General features: G+C 45.5%; 1 pseudogene across 1 annotated transcript; it reads left to right on the plus strand.

Moving 5' to 3' along the window:
- Positions 1–8,347: 8,347 nt before the first annotated feature.
- On the plus strand, positions 8,348–13,936 carry LOC308518529 (superoxide dismutase [Mn], mitochondrial-like; annotated as a pseudogene). The gene is made up of 2 exons: positions 8,348–8,377; positions 13,336–13,936. The product of its transcript is annotated as a superoxide dismutase [Mn], mitochondrial-like (transcript).
- The last annotated feature ends 4,398 nt before the right edge of the window (positions 13,937–18,334 follow it).

The raw sequence follows: 18,334 nt of genomic DNA on the forward strand, positions 1-18,334 counted from the left end.
ATTTTTTGATATTTGCAACCATAGTAAAACAAAGATTTATATTTTTGATATTTATTTTATATATTTAAATGCCATTTAACAAAGAAAAATCAACCAAAAAAATGAGTTCGCGTGTCACCTCTGACACGCGTGTCATAGGTTCGCCATCACTGTTATATACAGACGTTTGTGCTGTATCATGCTATATGCATTCCTCAAAACTTAATGTCCTACAAAAATTACTCAAAATAAGTCTAAGTCTAATAGAGTTAAAGCAGACCATTCAAAACTATGTACTTTTGTAAAAAGAACAAGAAAATAACATTCTCACCCTAGCCAGTTTGCTCAGTGGGTAGAGCATCAACCTGCAGAATGAAGGGTCCCAGGTTCGATTCTGGCCAAGGGCACATGCCCGGGTTGCAGGCTTGATCCCTGGTGGGAGGCGTGGAGGAGGCAGCCGATCAATGATTCTCATCATTGATGTTACTATCTCTCTTTCCCTCTTCCTTCCTCTCTGAAATCAATAATGAAATATATTTTAACAAAAAAAAAGAACAAGAAAATAACATTCTCAATTTGAAATGATGGCACAGTTAAAAGACATCGTATTACTAATAAAGAAATATTGTACCTGCGAACTTACACTAAAAAATAAAAGGATAGAAATACAGATGGCCAATAGGTACATGAAAGGATGCTCAACATCGCTAATCATCCGGGAAATGCAATGAGCCCAGCCGGTGTTGCTCAGTGGTTGAGCACTGACCCATGAACCAGGAGGTCACGGTTTGATTCCTAGTCAGAGCACATGCCCGGATTGTGAGCTCAATTCCCAGTAGGTGGTGTGCAGTAGGCAGCCAATCAATTATTTTCTCTCATCATTGATGTTTCTATCCCTCCCTCTCTCTGAAATCAATAAAAACATAGTTTTTTAAAAAACCACAATGAAGTATCACCTCACATCTGTTAGAAGGCTGTCATCTAAGAGATAAGAGATAACATGCTGGTGAGGATGTGGGCAAAAGGGAACCTCATGCTCTGTTGGCAGGAGTATAAATTGGTGCAGCCCAGCCAGTGTGGCTCAGTGGTTAAGCATCAACCTATAAACCAGGAAGTCATGGCTCACTTCATGGTCAGGGCATATACCCAGGTTGTGGGCTTGATCCCCACTGTGGGGCATGCATGAGGCAGCTGATCAATGATTCTCATCATTGATGTTTCTATTTTTCTCTCTCCCTTCCCCTCTGATATCAATAAAAATATATTTTTTAAAAAAAAACACACCCTCTTTCTGGAAGCAGGTCTGTAATCACAGTCTGTTCTCAGCCACATGGTTCTGCTGCTGGAAAGGTAGGACTGTAAGTAAAACCACATCAAGGAAGTTCGCTTGCCAAGGGCTCTATCTATGTTAGAGCATTGCACACTAATCAGGAATGCTATATGCCAAAGGATCCATCGAATAGCACTAATCTGTCACTGGGACGTGGTTTTGCATGTCTTTAAATGGGGATATAAAACTTGTCTTCCCATCTCACTGAAGATCTGACTAGAAAGGATAGATATGGAAATGATAAAACATTAACACATGTAACAGCCACCAAGGATAAATATCTACTATGAACCAGAATAGTACCAAATCTTTTTTTAAAATATATTTTATTGATTTTTTACAGAGAGGAAGGGAGAGGGATAGAAAGTTAGAAACATCGATGAGAGAGAAACATCGATCAGCTGCCTCCTGCACACTCCCTACTGGGGATGTGCCTGCAACCAAGGTACATGCCCTTGACCAGAATCGAACCCGGGACCCTTCAGTCCACAGGCCGGCGCTCTATCCACTGAGCCAAACAGATTAGGGCAATACCAAATTTTTTTTATTTTTTATTTTTTTTGAGGAGAGAGAGAGAAAGGAAAGAGAGAGAGAGAGAGAGAGAGAAGAAAGAAAGAAAGAAAGAAAGAAAGAAAGAAAGAAAGAAAGAAAGAAAGAAAGAAAGAAAGAAAGAAAGAAAGAAGGAAGATTGGTTGACTTCCCTAAGAGCCCGACCAGTGATCAAACCCACAACCTAGGTGTATGCCCTGACCCGGGAATCAAACCCACAACTCTTTGGTGTAAGGAACAATGCTCCAACCAACTGAGCAACTCAGCCAGGGCCATGGTGGGATCACTTTTAAAATTCCTGCAGGTTGGAGTTATCGTGCCTAATACCAAGATGCAAACAGTTGCCATTAAAAAGTTCAGCAGCAGAATCAAGTCAGTTCAGCCTCAAAGCTTAGGCTCTTTTCACTAAAATCCTTCTTCAAACATAAGCTCTTATTTTTCTCTCTTCCCAGAATGAAGATAAGAGCTGTGTTTAAAGTTCTTAACCACCGCTTCAGCACAGCTGGCTGAGAAGCACACCAGCTCTCCACGACTTGTAGTGCCTTTCAGAACGGGCCCCAGCCTGTCTGGGAAACCGTGGGCTCTATGCATTTCGGTGAGTTTTGCTGCATAATGTAATGGAGGGAAATTCAAGTGTTTAAGACAAGAGGATAGTATGATTTTGCATTCCGTAAATAGCCAGAGATGATGGAATATTCTTTACCGGAAATTCTATCTTCCTCACATTATCAAGTAGACATAGAAAAGTGACATAGAAAAATATAAGGACTAAAAACTATTAAACAACAAAAAAAAAGTTGTTAAAGAAAAGCAGACAAGTCCTTTTCCATAGCGGTTCAGATGTCTTTAGGTTTTGAGAACAGTTTGATTTATAACCTGAATACAGCCATATGTTTTACTCTAGAAAAACCCTGGAGTTCTTTTTCCTGCTCCAAAACGGGCTGGCTGCTCTCTCAGCTCCTGCACAGCTGTCCTCTCGGGGTGTCCCTTCAGCAGCACCCTGGGGAGCCCTTGTCCCACCCCCACCCCCACCCCCATATTGGATCTCCTGCTTCTGGATCCCATTTCTCTCTCAGGAATTTCTCCTTTGGGTGAAGCATAGCCTTTCATAAGCTTCCTGAGACAAAATGTCTGTGGAGTGAATATTTTGAGAACCTGCATATCTGAAATTGTCTTTTTGCTCCCCTCATAACCCTTTTTTACTTTGGGTATAAAATTCTAGTTTAGAAATTATTTACCCTTAGAATTTTGTCTTCTAACTTACAATGTTTCTGTTAAGAAATCAGGCGCATTATGATTTTTTTCCCAAATTTTATTTTATTTTTTCCTTTTTATCGAATTTATTAGTTAATAAAATTATACAGATTTCAGGTGCACAATTCCACACATTGTATTGTGTGTTCACCACCCCAAGTCAAGTTTCCTTACATCACCTTTTACCACCACCACCCCACCCTCCGTATACCCTCCCCTTCCTCCCAGCAATCACCACACTTGTCCTTGTCCATGAGTTTTTTCTCTTTTATTCTTTTTTTGCTCCTCCCCACCCATCCACCCACCCACCCAGCCCCTCAATTCCACCCCCGCCAGCTGTCAGCCTGGTCTCTATCTAAGTCTGTCTCTATTTTATTTGTTAGTTCATTTTGTTCATTAGGTTCCACATGTGCGTAAAATCATCTGGTACTTGTCTTTCTCTGACGGGCTATTTCACTTAGCATAATGCTCTCCAGGTCCACCCATGCTGTTGCAAAGGGTGAAATTTCCTTCTTTTTTATGGCCAGGTAGTATTCCATTGTGTAAATGTACCTATTCATCGACTAATGGACACTTGGGCTGCTTCCAATTTTTAGCTATTGTAAATAATGATGCAGTGAACATAGGGGTTCATATATTCTGTCGAATCAGTGCTTCAGGTTTGATTCTTAGTCCTTTAAATGAATCTGGAAATCTTAGGATTCTGAAATTTCACATTGAGTTGGTTTTATTTAATCCTCTCCCATTCATTTTGCTGAACATTCAGTGGGCTCTATGTGTTCTTTATTTCTGAGTCATTTTCTTAAAATTTTTTTGTTGATAATTTCCCCCACTTCATTTTCTCTGTTCTGTATTTTCCAAAATTCCTAAAATTCAAATGAGGAACCTTTTGGATTGATTCTCTAATTTTCATATGTTCACTCATATTTTTCATTTTCTGTCTTTTTGTTCTATTTGCTGGTCTATATCTTTAACCTTCTCTTCTATTGAATTTTTCATTTTTGTGCTAATATTTTTTATTTCAAGATATTTTTTTGTTTTCTAAATGTTCCCTTTATAGAACATCCTGCAATTTCTCCTCTTATCTCTGAGGAAATTAACTGCAGAGGTTTTTGCTAAATATTCTGCTCCCTGCATGGTCATGGTTTCCTGGTCCTTCTCTTGTTGTGGCTGCTGTTACATAAATGGGCTAACGATGGCCCCTGGGTTACTTCTTCACAGCAGGCTCAAAGCCCACCAGCCCCAAATTCAAATTCTTATGCATCCAATTGCTTTAAATATAGCCCAAAGCATATTTTTAGCCATTTAGAGCCTCCTGCTTTGCAAAACTGCACCTATCAGCTAACCATAGAGAAGACAAACCCTGGGGCTATAAAAGACCCCCCCCACACACACCTCTGCTGCCCTTCGGGTTCTCTGACCCGGACACTCCCAACTGTACTGCTGGGTGAGGTCACCTAGACACACGAGTCCCCTCTCGGATTCCCCTTTCTCTTGCCCTGTTCCCTGCTCTTGGCACCGCAGCTGTCTCTGTAAAGTCCCTTTTATGCAACCCTGACCTAGATCCACCTAATAAAGTCGGTTGCATAACAATACTGCCCTGTTGTGGTCTTGTCTCCTCCTCCATCAGCCCCCAAATACTCAGCATACCACACCTACCCATGAGTTAAAGCTTTCCTCAGATGTCTTGGCTGCCCATTCACATGGAAAGAGTCAGTGTGGGCCTCACACAGTCAGCAGGGGACTCTGGGAAGCTCCCTGGAAGGCTCAGGTGTGGGCAGGTCTTGTCCACTATGACCCCCCCCACACACACCTCTGCTGCCCTTCGGGTTCTCTGACCCGGACACTCCCAACTGTACTGCTGGGTGAGGTCACCTAGACACACGAGTCCCCTCTCGGATTCCCCTTTCTCTTGCCCTGTTCCCACAGACGATCCTCTGGCAACTGGACACCAACTGTCAGTGTCTACTCTAGATCTTGCCTTTTTGTCAGTTTCTCCAATGGAAAACCCTCCAGTCTCCCTCCTGAAGAACCTATGCCTTCCTGCCAGCCCTCTGGATGCTGGGGGAGGAAAGGACTTGACCCTTGAAGGGTAGGGTGGAGGGGTAAGGTCAGAGCCATTAATGCATCTTGAGTCTGAGAGCCTACACCCTCAGGCCACCAACCAGACCCAGTGGAATCTCGCTTTTTGGGTTTTTTTAAAATATTTTTTGTTGTTGATTTCAGAGAAGAAGAGAGAGGGAGAGAGGGATAGAAACATCAATGATGAAGAGAATCATTGATCGGCTGCCTCCTGCATGCCCCACACTGAGGATCAAGCCCACAACCTGGGCATGACCCTGATCAGGAATCGAACCGTGACCGCCTGGTTCATAGGTCAACGCTCAACTGCTGAGCCCTAGCGTGATCTTGACACCTGGCACAGCTGAGGTGTGGATGCTTTACAGAAAACAAGGGATTAAACAAAGATCTACCTCGGGGATGGGGAGACCCTCCCCCAGGCCCTGCCCAGCCACATGCTTTTTCCTACAATAGGAGATGGCAAACATTTTCTGTAAAGGGCCAGATGGTAAATATTTGCAGCTACTCAACTGTGCCATTGCAGCGCAAAAGCTACCTCGGCCTCTACGTAAACAAAGGAGCGTGGCTGCATTCTGAAATCGTGGTATTCATGGATGCCAAAATTTGAGTTTAATATAATTTTCCCCGTGCCATGAACAAATACTCTTTTTAAAACCTTTCCACCTATTTAAAAATGTAAAACCCTTAGGTCACTGGCTGCACAAAACAAGTAAGTAGCAGGCTGCATTTGGCCCAGTGGCGGAAGTTTGCTGATCCCTATCTTAGAATATCATTGTCGAGAGTTTATGGTTAAAGGCCTCAGAACTTTTCTTGCTCTCACTCCTAGCAGTGCCTCCCAGTGCTCATTTTTGTCCATAAGGATAAGGATTCCTGGTTGTGCCGCCCTCATGCAACTTCCAGGACATGCCATGGAAATTTAGACATTTATGAATGGCCTTGGAACAGGGTAGCAGTGATTCCAAGAGCTCCTGCCAAGTTCTACCCTGAGGTGGAACAAGTTGTTGATTGTTCTCTTTCCCTGGCTTCTAACCAAGGTGATAAACGAGTGCGGTGGGAGGAGATCTCTGGGAGGGTGGGAGCCCAGACTCCCAGGCCTTGCGCTTATCTGAGTGAGAACGTCTGTCTCCTGCAAGGAAGATTGTTCTGAGTAGGCCAATACCTGTGTAGTCTCAGTTTTCAAATCATCAGAGGAAACAGTGCAGGGGCAAAACCAGGGTTTGGCAGTAAAAAGAGCTGCTTCTGCCACTTATTAATGTGTATTTGGGGGGCAAGTCAGCTCTCCTTGCTGAGCCTTGATTTTTTAATCTCTGAAATGGGGATCCCTACCTCATTGGGTACTTATGTGGATTACTAAAACAATACATCCAAAGCCCCTGTCACAATCAGGGGGCTCAACAAATGGCAGGTAGCACAATTCTAATTTGTGTAGACAAGAAAACTCATAGAGCTTAAGGCACCATCCAAAGGGGCACCCACAACTCATTAGGGGTGGAGGCAGGAATACAATTTGCTTTCTTGATTCTTCAGCGGGCATTCTTTCCTCCATCCTGCACTTCTTAAAGAGGAGGCCTTAGTTCTTCTATTTAAAAAAATATATTTTTATTGATTTTAGAGAGAAAGGGAGAGAGAGAGTTAGGAATATCAATGATGAAAGAGAATCATCGATGAGCTGCCTCCTGCACGCCCCCACTGAGGATCGAGCCCGCAACATGGGCATGTGCCTTTGACCAGAATCGAACCCGCGACCCTTCAGTCCACAGGCCTACGCTCTTTCCACTGAGCCAAACCAGCTAGGATGGCCTTAGTTTTTTTGTTTGTTTTTTGTTTTTTTAACCACACCTGAAATGCTAGGTAGGGAAGGGTCAGAGCTGCCAGATATCAGCTCTGTTCTCCCTTTTCTCACACCTTTCTTGGTTTCTGCTGCAGGTGACAGACCCTCTCCTCTCTCACAGTCAGACACTGGGCAAAGTTAACCTCTCTATAACATATGGCACAGGGGGTACTGGTGGGCACCCCCCTTTGCTACCGCCCTCTGCCTCCCCATGCAGGCTCTCTTCCTCTAGGCTTGGCCGCTCTGCCTGGACAGTCACAAAGATTCTTTGTAATGTGTTTACACGGAAAGGAGTGAAAGCAGGGGCCTGGCTGTACTCAAACCACATGGGCCCCCAGCCCTGTTTGCATAAGAGAGAAGGAGCCAAGACAGATGACCCTGTTGCTTGGGGCCCGGATTATAAACATAACCCAAGTCCAGAGCCGGTGGCTTGTTTCTGGGTTACACCACACAGAAGCAGCACCGAGGCGCCTCTTTACCCAGGGAGGCTTGTTTGCTAGGCTGGGTGAGAGATGTTTGCACAGGGAGGGCGGGGGGCTGGGCCATCTGGCTCTCCTCTGGCTGTGCAGGGGAGCATTTACAGGTCAGGCACCCATGTGTTCCCAGGCCCGTGGGGGGCAGCTCCCTGACAACAGTCTTACTGAGCTGCTCATCTCATCCTTGAGAGTGAATATGGACAATTTGGGGGAAATTCTTAAAACAGTGCTATCCCCCCCCTTTAATTTATTCCCATAATCAAATAAATCATCTAGGATCTTTCCCCCAGTTTTATTTCGCAAGGTGGGTTTTGGACATTAAAATGCAGTTTTCGACATTAAAAAAATAGTGATGCTTGGCACCTATACGGTACTTTGCAGTTAACCAAGCATTGGCATAGCCACCATTTCATGCGATCCTCAAGACAGCAGGGTAGCAGTGTGGCCAATATCATCCCACTTTTACAGAAGAGGAGCTGACACAGAGAGGTCAAGTTGCTGGTGTGAAACCACACATCCAGCAAGAGGCAGAGGCTGATGACTGTGGAAGGCATGCTCTTTCTGCTCTGTCCCCATGCCCCCCATTTGGCTGAACAGTGAGGGGTGCAGAGAGCTTGTTCCAACTTGTAATTAATCACCTTGCAGTTGGCTCCCCAAAGACAGCCGTGCATCTCAGGGACATGGTGGAAGCCAAAGCAGTGAGCCACAAGGGCGCTATGCCGGGACCATGAGTCTATCTATGAATGCCACCAATGGGGCATTCCCTGAGCGCCAGATGAAGCCTTATGTGGTCCGACCATGTGAAACTGCATGAAACATATACACTGTTCTACCACCAGCGACATCATGAAGGCGAGGGAGCATGTTACAAAACCAGTGAGTGTCTCCTCCAAGTACCTTTGGCCCTGTCTCCTCGTGGACTTCGTCTCCTTGCATGCAAACCTGCACATGTCTACCTGAAGCCTCTACCTGAATTCTAATGACTGTCCTAGTTACTTCTTCCCAGGTCTTCATCCTTTTCTGTAGCCCACAGCACCGAACCTACCCAAGAGGTGTCATTCCCAGCTTCCTCCCCTTTCTCTCTCCAGCTGTGTGCCTTCAGTCCAGTGCCACTGCTCAATCCAAACTGCTCTGACCTGCATAATCAGTTAGAACTTCTCCGCTCTGCTCCTGTCATCCGTAGCCCAGCCCCAGCACCCGACTCAGCCACCAGCCTCACCCGTGGCTCCTTTCTTTCCCATCACTGTCAAATCTTGCCTCTCCTCTCTTTCCACCAATCTATCCTTCAGTGACCATCTTTCCATAACTAATGTGTTACAGTATTCTGCTTGCAAAATACTTCTGCCTATGTGCATATAGACATATTCATACAGAGTCTCATTTAGAAATTAGCTCCTCCTCCCCAGTGGATCTCCATTCGTCTCTTGCTTAAACTACTAAAACTGTTTTTGGGGTTTTTTTTGGCGCTTTTTTTGTTATTGTTTATTTGTTTTTATATTGTCTTCACTTTGAATGCACCTGAATTCTGCCTGCTAGCATTCTTTTAACTAGACTACATTCAAATCTTTCATTAGCTTCCTCATAAAAAGCTATTATAGCCTGGCTGGTTTGGCTCAGTGGATAGAGCATCAGGCTACCAACTGAAGGGTTTGATTTCGGTCACGGGTACATGCCTGGGTTGTGGGCTCGATCCCCAGTAGGGGGCATGCACGAGGCAGCCAATCAGTGATTCCCTCTCATCATTGATGTTTCTGTCTCTCCCCTCTCCCTTCCTCTCTGAAATCAATAAAAATATATTTTTTTAAAAAGCAGCTTTGTTCAGACTACTATGCTGATAGGCTAATGCCCTTTAGAAAATAAAAAAAAATTTAATTTTTTTAAAAGCTATTATAAACCTTCAAATATTCTTCCTAATATGAAGGACTCACTTCCCTTCCTCCAAATATTTTAATTACTCTCTCCTGTGTCCTTCTGTATTCTTTCTCGACATTCAGTGTCTGTCACCTGTTATTAAAATCAGACTGACTCCTGGAACCAGCAGCTTTACGGATCATGTGGCCAGTGAATGACAGTTCACCCCATGGCCAGCCACCCCGTGCTGCCTGGATGTGTTTGTACATCTGCATGCGCTTGCTTACACTGTAAGCTCCCTGGAACAAGGTGATCCTCTTCCTTTACAAACTACTCAGATGTTTAGAGGAAGCTCTACGATGAGTGCAGCTGCTCTCCAGGTTCCAGTCCAACTCTAAAAAGTGTCCGCATGCCATGCGTTCTCTCTTCTCTGCCATTTGGCCAATATCAGAGCAAAATTGGGGAGGCACAGCTATAAAGGACCCCCAGTTTGCCTGAGATCGAAACTCCGGTATCAGAGAAGGCTTGGTATTGTGTCTTATGGTTCGATTGCTGAAATGCAAAGAGGGTCATGCAAAATTTGTATATAGTCTGGACAAATGAAGGCAAGACCTGGGAACATAGCTCAATGTTATCATTGTCTTCCCTTTTTAAAAAAATATTTTATTGATTTCAGAGAGAGGAAGGGAGAAGATATAGATAGAAACATCAATGATGAGAGAGAATCACCGATCAGCTGTCTCCCGCACGCCCCCCACCTGGGACCAAGCCCACAACCCGGGCACGTGTCCCTGACTGGAATCAAACCCAGGACCCCTCAGTCCGAGGGCCGATGCTCCATCCATTGAGCCAAACCAACTAGGGCATCATTGTCTTTTTTACTTTGGTTCTCCAAGGATGAGGAAAGGCCACCATGTCCTAGTTGGGTGCCTGTGAGAGCCAATGAAGTTGTACTGAGCTCTCCTATATCTCTGCCACCTTTTTAAAAAAATGTATTTTTTTAATTGATTTTAGAGAGAGAGGATGGAAGAAGGAGAGATGGAAACATCAATGAGAGAGAAACATCCATTGGTTGCCTCCTGCACACCCCCTACTGGGGATCAAGCCCACAATCTGGGCATGTGCCCTGACCAGGGATCAAACTAGTGATCTCTTGGTGCATAGGCCAATGCTCAATCCACTGAGCCACACAGGTTAGACTCCCTGCCACCTTTGTGTGTTGCCAACAGAGGCTGCCCTGTCATTGGCACACAGACAACAAAAAGCCCACACATGCAGCTCAAGCCCAAGGGTCAGTCAACAGCCCAGAGCCCTAAACTCATCTTGTGTCCAAGTGAGTCAAAAAATTAGTAATAATAGCTGAAACTGGTTTGGCTCAGTGGATAGAGCGACAGTCTGTGGACTGAAAGGTCCCAGGTTCGATTCCGGTCAAGGGCATGTACCTGGGTTGTGGGCACATCCCCAGTAGGAGATGTGCAGGAGGCAGCTGATTGATGTTTCTCTCTCATCGATGTTTCTAACTCTCTATGTCTCTCCCTTCCTCTCTGTAAAAAATCAATAAAATATATTTTTAAAAAATTAGTAATAATAGCAATAGCATTACTAGCTAACTATAATACCTCATAGGGTGTCAGAGTTTTACATGGATCAACTCAGAGCCTCATGACAGCCCAATGCTGTTATAATCCCAGTTTTACAGATAGAGAAAGGATCCTACCGGTAATGTAACTGCACCAAGAATAAGAGGCACAGACGAGATTAGAAACAAGTCTGTCTGAATTCGATGCCCACACACGACATACCATAGACAGAAAGGAAGAACATTTTGGCTTATTTGTTTTGTTTCGATGAGGTACCAGTCTCCTCGTTTAGACCCAGGTGCTTTTGCACTTGTGTGACTGGATGTGGACTGGAATTCTATTGTTATTGACTAGAGTCCAAAGTAAGGGCAGAGAGGTCTAAACTTCTGGAAGACACTCACACCCACAGCACAGTACGTCAAAGATCCCAGATGCCACCCCCGTGACAGGCAGGAAAGCTCAGATGCTTTGGTACCTGAGCCAGTTCCCCTACTCCCCAAGTTTAGAGGAAGCTAGCAAGAGATAAAGCGGTGGTTCTCAACCTTCCTAATGCCGTGACCCTTTAATACAGTTCCTCATGTTGTGGTGACCCCCAATTTCATTGTTACAAATTGAACATAATTAAAGCATAGTGATTAATCACAAAGACAATATGTAATTATATATGTGTTTTCGATAGGCGACCCCTGAGAAAGGGTTGTTCTACCCCCAAAGGGGTCGCGACCCACAGGTTGAGAACCACTGAGATAAAGGCTTTGTAGAAGTTGAATGTTTCCCACCTCTTAGAAATGCTTCCCTCTCTTGCACAGTGATCCCCACTCCCCGTCACCATGAAGCCAAGTAAAAACGTCTCCAAAAACTGGGGGTAGGGTTGGGAGGAGTGCCAGTAACAGGAGAAGGCTGGCATCTCATTGTCTGCTTGGTCATTATCTTAGACAGGAGTCTTCCTCCCACCCAAGCAGGTGGAGGATGATTCAACAAATCCACTGTCTAAGATGGGAGGGTAGCCAGAGGAGAGCATTGTTAAAGCCCATGTTCATGCCATTTGAGTGGCCAAAGATGCCTGAACTTCCTACAGATCAAGTGGACCCAGAGGAGGGTAGTTGGGCTTCATAGGACCTACTGGGCCCCACCGAAAGGACCCCATCAAAAAGAGGGTGTAGGATGCCTTGTTGGAGCAGATCGACTAGGACAGGGTAGTGAGCATGCCCCTAAGGGCTCCCTGAAGATGTTACCCCTGCACTCCATGAGCCAACTTTTGGATGCCTGACACACAGACCATTGATAGTGGTGGATGGTATTCTCCAAAAGTGGCGACAGCAATATTGCCCTTCCAGAACCTTTTCACTCCCCATCAAGAGGTGGCATCTATTTCTCCTCCCCTTGGAACTGAGGGTGACTTTATGATGATCTTGAACTGAATGCAATAAAAGTGATGCTGGGTGACTTCTGAGTCTGGGTGATAAAAGCAACATGACCTCCATATCTCTCTCTCTCTCTCTCTCTCTCTCTCTCTCTCTCTCTCTCTCTCCCCCTTCCTCCTTCCCTCCCTCTCTTTCTTTGTGTGTGTATGTGTGTGTCCCTGGATGCTTGTGCTTGGTTCCAAACCACTATCCTGGGAGGAGGCTCAGGCCACATGGAGAGGAGGAGTTATGAGCAACAGCCCCAGCTAAGATCTCAGTTGACTACTAGAGTCATCGGATTTAGGAGTGAGTGAGCTTCCAGATAATTCAACACAGGCTATAAGCCTTCCCATCTGCACCAAGTGTAGCAGAGATTAGCCAACTATGCTGGTCTTTGCCAAAAAGTGAGGATCTGGGAGCAAAATACATGTTCTCATTGTTTTAACCCACTAAGTTTTGTGGTAACTTGTTTTGCAGCCTAAGTAACTGGAACACTGTGTTACCTAGGGAGCAGCAACAGTCAACAGAGAGAGTTAAGTAAGAGACCCTTGCACTTTTCCTCTCTCTCCTTTTAGATTAGGAAAGGGGAGGAGGACTAGTCATCTAGAAGCAGACCACTCACTTCCTCCACTCGGGGTAGAGGAATAGGAGTAAAGCACAGACCACCCTCCCCTTCCCACTGCAGTACCCTGATACAAACTGGGCAATAGTAAGAAAAGGGAACTTTTACACCCGAGATGAAATCAGGGTTTTAACCTGGGCAGAATCTTACGTGAAAGTGACTAGGGTACGCACAGTTTCCCTCAGGTGCCATTGTAAAACCTGTCACCCAGAGAGTTGGGAGATTTGATAACACAGAGGAGGACAATGGGTGGAAAAGAAACTGTTTCATGTGTGTGCCTCTCTGAATTGAGGCTGCTCCGTAAAGTTGATCATATTTGTCAAGTAGTCAAATTTATTCCTACCCAAGGACCAGATGTGAGCACCATCCCTGGGGCAGTGGGAATGTTTATTTCAGAAGCCAGCTGATATAAGCACACCCTCCCCACTCTGCCTGCCCTCGGACTATGGTGTCCTGGAGCCCCATATCACCGGCCAGATCGTGCAGCTGCACCGCTGCAAGCACCAGGCGGCCTAAGTGAACAACCTGGCCAAGGGTGACATCACAACTCAGACAGCTCTTCAGCCTGCGCTGAAGTGCATCGGTGGGAGGCCATGTCAATCATAGCATTTTCTGGACAAGCCTGAGCCCTAATGGTGGTGGAGAACCCAACGGGGAATTGCTGGAAGCCATCAAACGTGACTTTGGTTCCTTCACCACGTCTAAGGAGAAGTTGACCACTGTGTCTGCCGGCCTTCAAGGCTCAGGTTGGGGTTGGCTTGGTTTTGATAAGGAACAAGGACGCTTACAGATTGCAGCTTGTTCTAACCAGGATCCCCTTCAAGGAGCAGCAGGTCTTATTCCACTCCTGGGGATTGACGTGCGGGAGCATGCTTATTACCTCCAGTATAAAAACGTCAGGCCTGACTACCTGGGAGTTGTTTGGAATATAATCAACTGGGAGAATGTCACTGAGAGATACATAGCTTGCAAAAAGTAAACCGTCAGCTTGACACCGAGTACATAAAGCTCTTTGTGGCTGCTTTTGTGGTAGTGCAGAGTACCTCCGTGTACCTGTAAGCTGCTCTGTCCTCTCTTTATTGAGTAAGGTATTACTTATGTGTCTTTATTCCCCCTCACTTGTCACTCCTGCCCCCACACTCTTTGACCATCTTTGACACCATCCCTTTCTAAGGCAAAGCTTTTCCTTATATTGAGCCAGAATCGGTATTCCTAATAACTCCCACACAGTGGTCTTTGCATTGTCTGCAGGAATTTCAAAAGAGAAATTTATTTCCTTTTCCACGTGAGGAGGCAAGATTCAGGGACTGTTATAGTCTGAATTGTGCCCCTCTCCCCCAGTACTTCAAAATGTGACTGTATTTGGAGATAGGGTCTGCAAAGAGGTAATTAAATTAAAATAAAGTCACGTAGGTTGACTCTAACCCAGCATGACCGGTGTCCTTCAAAGAAGAAGAGATTAGGGCGCAGACACACACAGGGGAAGGAGGACTTCTATAAGAAAAGGAGAAAGGTCTCAGAAGAAACCAACCCTGCTGACATCTTGACCTTGAACTTCCAGCCTCCAGACCAGAAGACACTAAACATCTTTGTTTAAGCTGCCCAACTGTGGTACTTTGTATGGCAGCCCCAGCAGACTAACACAGCCACTCCCTGCCAAGCCCCCTCCTCAGCCAAAGCAAACACTGTTCTTTTTGCTGAAACTCGGAGAAGCTTCCATTGCTCCTTCCTGTGTTGCTAACTCTCCTCTCCCTGCACTCTGATTTGTTAGGGTGCCCAGAAGGCAAAGCCCTGCACCCAGGGGGCCTGACCACTATGGAGAAAGGCATGCCTCTCACTTTATGTTTGGATTCTGTACTGCTGTTCATGGAGCTTAAGATTTGTTTGACTTTTATTGAATCACACTCTTAGCTCACTTTGAGCTTTGTCTCCATGAAGAGCCCCAGGCCTGTTCACTGCTATTGCTGTCAAAAAGCCACATCTTCCACTTTCAGTCCTTTCTTACTTATTTTTTCCAGACTGATTTTCCGTCTTGGGTGGCAGCCACAGGGATATTTTGTAGGCTTTTCCACCTACATGCAGAACATTGGTCCCTATTACTTTGTCACTCATCCATTCCCTGTTTGTTATTTTTTGTGGGGGGAAGAGAGAAGGAGCAACAAGAATTGCTTTCTGCCGAAACCGGTTTGGCTCAGTGGATAGAGCGTCGGGCCTCCGGACTGAAGGGTCCTGGGTTCGATTCCGGTCAAGAGCATGCCGGGAGCCGGTCCATCCTTGCTGTTTCAAGGGACCTGGCATATATGGCATACTGTTCTTAATATGTTTGCTCACCTTCTTGGCACTATGTGTTTTAACCAAGGTCACCTCTCTGAGAAAGGTTGTTTCCCCAGGTAGGGATTTTTCCCCTGAAGTTAGGGAGGGACTAAAACCCCTTAACTAAGTGCCAGGCGGGTAATTAATCACTTTAACTATGAACAATCATGCTTAAGCTACATAATCTTTACTCCCTGGAATGGAGATAAGAAACGCCCTAACCTTTGGAATAGAGATTGATAGGATTGGAATCAACTGGTATAAATACAGATGTAACAAGACAACAGAACCTACACAGAACCTAGAGACAGAAGAACTTCGCTGGAGAGAACATGGCAAAAGATCCTGGACAGAAACTAGACACAGAACCTAGAGACAGAACCTAGCGAGAGAATCTGGCTGAAGAACCTAGAGAATCTGGCTACAGAACCTGGATAGAACATGGCAAGAGAACCTGACTAGAACCTGGTGACTGAACCTGGCTGGAGAACCTGGACAGAACCTGGCTGGAGAACATAGCGAGGGAACATGGCTACCGAACCTGGCTGGAGAACCTGGCTGGAGAACCTAGCAAGAGAACATGGACACAGAACCTGGCTGGAGATCCTGACCAGAACTTGGCTAGAGATCCTGACCAGAACTTGGCTAGAGATCCTGGCTAGGCTGCTGATCAACTGAACGCTGTCTCTGTGTCATTCCTTCCCACTCTGTCCACACCTTTGGGGACCCCTGGACCTGCTGGGGTTGGACCCCAACAATGCATGTACCTGGGTTGTGGGCATTTCCCCAGTGGGGGATGTGCAGGAGGCAGCTGATTGATGTTTCTCTCTCATTGATGTTTCTGACTCGCTATCTCTCTCCCTTCCCCTCTAAAAAATCAATAAAATATATTAAAAAAAAAAAGAATTGCTTTCCTACCTTCAACATACTAGTGAATACCATTATCTTTAGGGTCATGCACAAATTTAATTTTATGTCCCCAACACTCTCATATATAACACTGATAAAACAGGAAACAGGTCATATGAAACACATATAAGAGAATCCTATTGTACAGGATATAACAGGACAGAACCCAGTTGTAGCTGACTCTGGAGACTCCACTCAAAGTTTATGTGAATTTATTAAGATAACTTGGGTCTGGTAATTCAACCAACTAAAAAGTCCATCCAACTCTGCCCTTACCTGCCTGCCATTTATTTCCCAAGGATTCATTGAGGGCCACACTTCTCCAGCTTATCCCACTGAAATGAAATCCATAAGCTCACTATCTTGTCTATAAAGCAGTATCTAAAGGTCTTCGTCCTTTGTACTCTGCTAGAGCTTCATTCTAATGTTTCAAGATTTAATGATTAAGCCTGTCTTTTCCCCAACCATACCATCTATAATTTTTCAAACTTACATTTCTTAAATATGTATCTCCTGGACTTCTGCTTCTGGCCATATGGCAGACAAGATGATCAAAGAAACCTTTTCCGTACAGTACACTGAAAAATTATGAATTCCATGCAAAAGGCATCCTTTTTTTTAATGCATGAATGAGTTGATAGGGAAGTAAGGGAACTCTTTGGAAGCCAGAAATGACAAGGTTTTGGAGATGCTCATTTGGGGACACTGACACCTCCCTAAGTGGGAATGGGCACATTTAAAGATGGAAATAGATGGAAAAATGGCCGCTCTCCTGAGCCTGTCCCCTTTGGCACTGACATTTCTGTATGACTTCCTAACCTTCCACAGGGTCCCTGTCACTCCTGCTGGGTGGAGGTCACTGGAGGAGAGAAGCCAGAACTGAAGTGTCCCTAGGAATGTGAGCGATACTGGGAAATAGGAGAGGACCCGCCAGAGCGGAAACACACCTGACATGTCTCCAAGGAGCAGGGCACCCCTGTCGGTCCCCGGAGAGGGGAGGGGACTCTACACGAGGCGGGGGAGTCCAGGTGAATGTCTATTCAATCAGAGGATTCTCTCTTGCCAAAAAAAGTGTATGTTAATATGACCTTTGAAAAGTGGTGCCGATTAAGAACCAACAAGGATTCACGAAGACCAGGTAACACCAAGTTAATCTCTAAAATTCGTCTCTGTTTTGCTAAGGTCTAGATCCGGGTTTCTCAGCCTTGGCACTGCTGACATCCAGACCTGGTAACTCATTGTTCTGTGGGGGTGCGGGAAGAGGGCTGCCCTGTGCATTGTAGGATGTTGAATTGCACCCTGGCCTCTACGCACTAGATGCCAGTAGGAGCGCACCCCCAACCCAACCCCCCCCCCCACACACACACAGTTATAACAACCAAGATACTGTCCCCAGACACTGCAGTGTCCCCAGGGGAAAGATCTTCCCTGGCTTAGAACACTGTTCTAGCCAAATATATTTGTACAAAAACCTTCAATTAATGCTGGGGTCCAACCCCAGCAGGTCCAGGGGTCCCCAAAGGTGTGGACGGAGTCGGCGAAGAAGGAATGACACGGAGACAGTGTTCAGTTGATCAGCAGCCTAGCCAGGATCTCTAGCCAAGTTCTGGTCAGGATCTCCAGCGAAGTTCTGGTTAGGATCTCCAGCCAGGTTCTGTGTCCATGTTCTCTTGCTAGGTTCTCCAGCCAAGTTCTGTAGCCAGGTTCTAGTCAGGTTCTCTTGCCATGTTCTATCCAGGTTCTGTAGCCAGGTTCTGTCTCTAGGTTCTTCAGCCAGGTTCTCTCGCTAGGTTCTGTCTCTAGGTTCTGTGGCCAATTTCTGTCCAGGATTTTTTGCCATGTTCCTTGCTAGGTTCTGTCTCTAGGTTCTGTCTCCAGTTTCTGTCCAGGATCTTTTGCCATGTTCTCTCCAGCGAAGTTCTTCTGTCTCTAGGTTCTGTGTAGGTTCTGTGTCTAGGTTCTGTGTGGGTTCTGTGTCTAGGTTCTGCGTGTCTGTTGTCTTGTTACATCTGTATTTATACCAGTTGATTCCAATCCTATCAATCTCTATTCCAAAGGTTAGGGCGTTTCTTATCTCCATTCCAGGGAGTAAAGATTATGTAGCTTAAGCATGATTGTTCGTAGTTAAAGTGATTAATTACCCGCCTGGCACTTA

The sequence above is a fragment of the Myotis nattereri genome (assembly GCF_964212035.1).
Source record: "Myotis nattereri genome assembly, chromosome: 4".
Taxonomy (NCBI): Eukaryota; Metazoa; Chordata; class Mammalia; order Chiroptera; family Vespertilionidae; genus Myotis; species Myotis nattereri.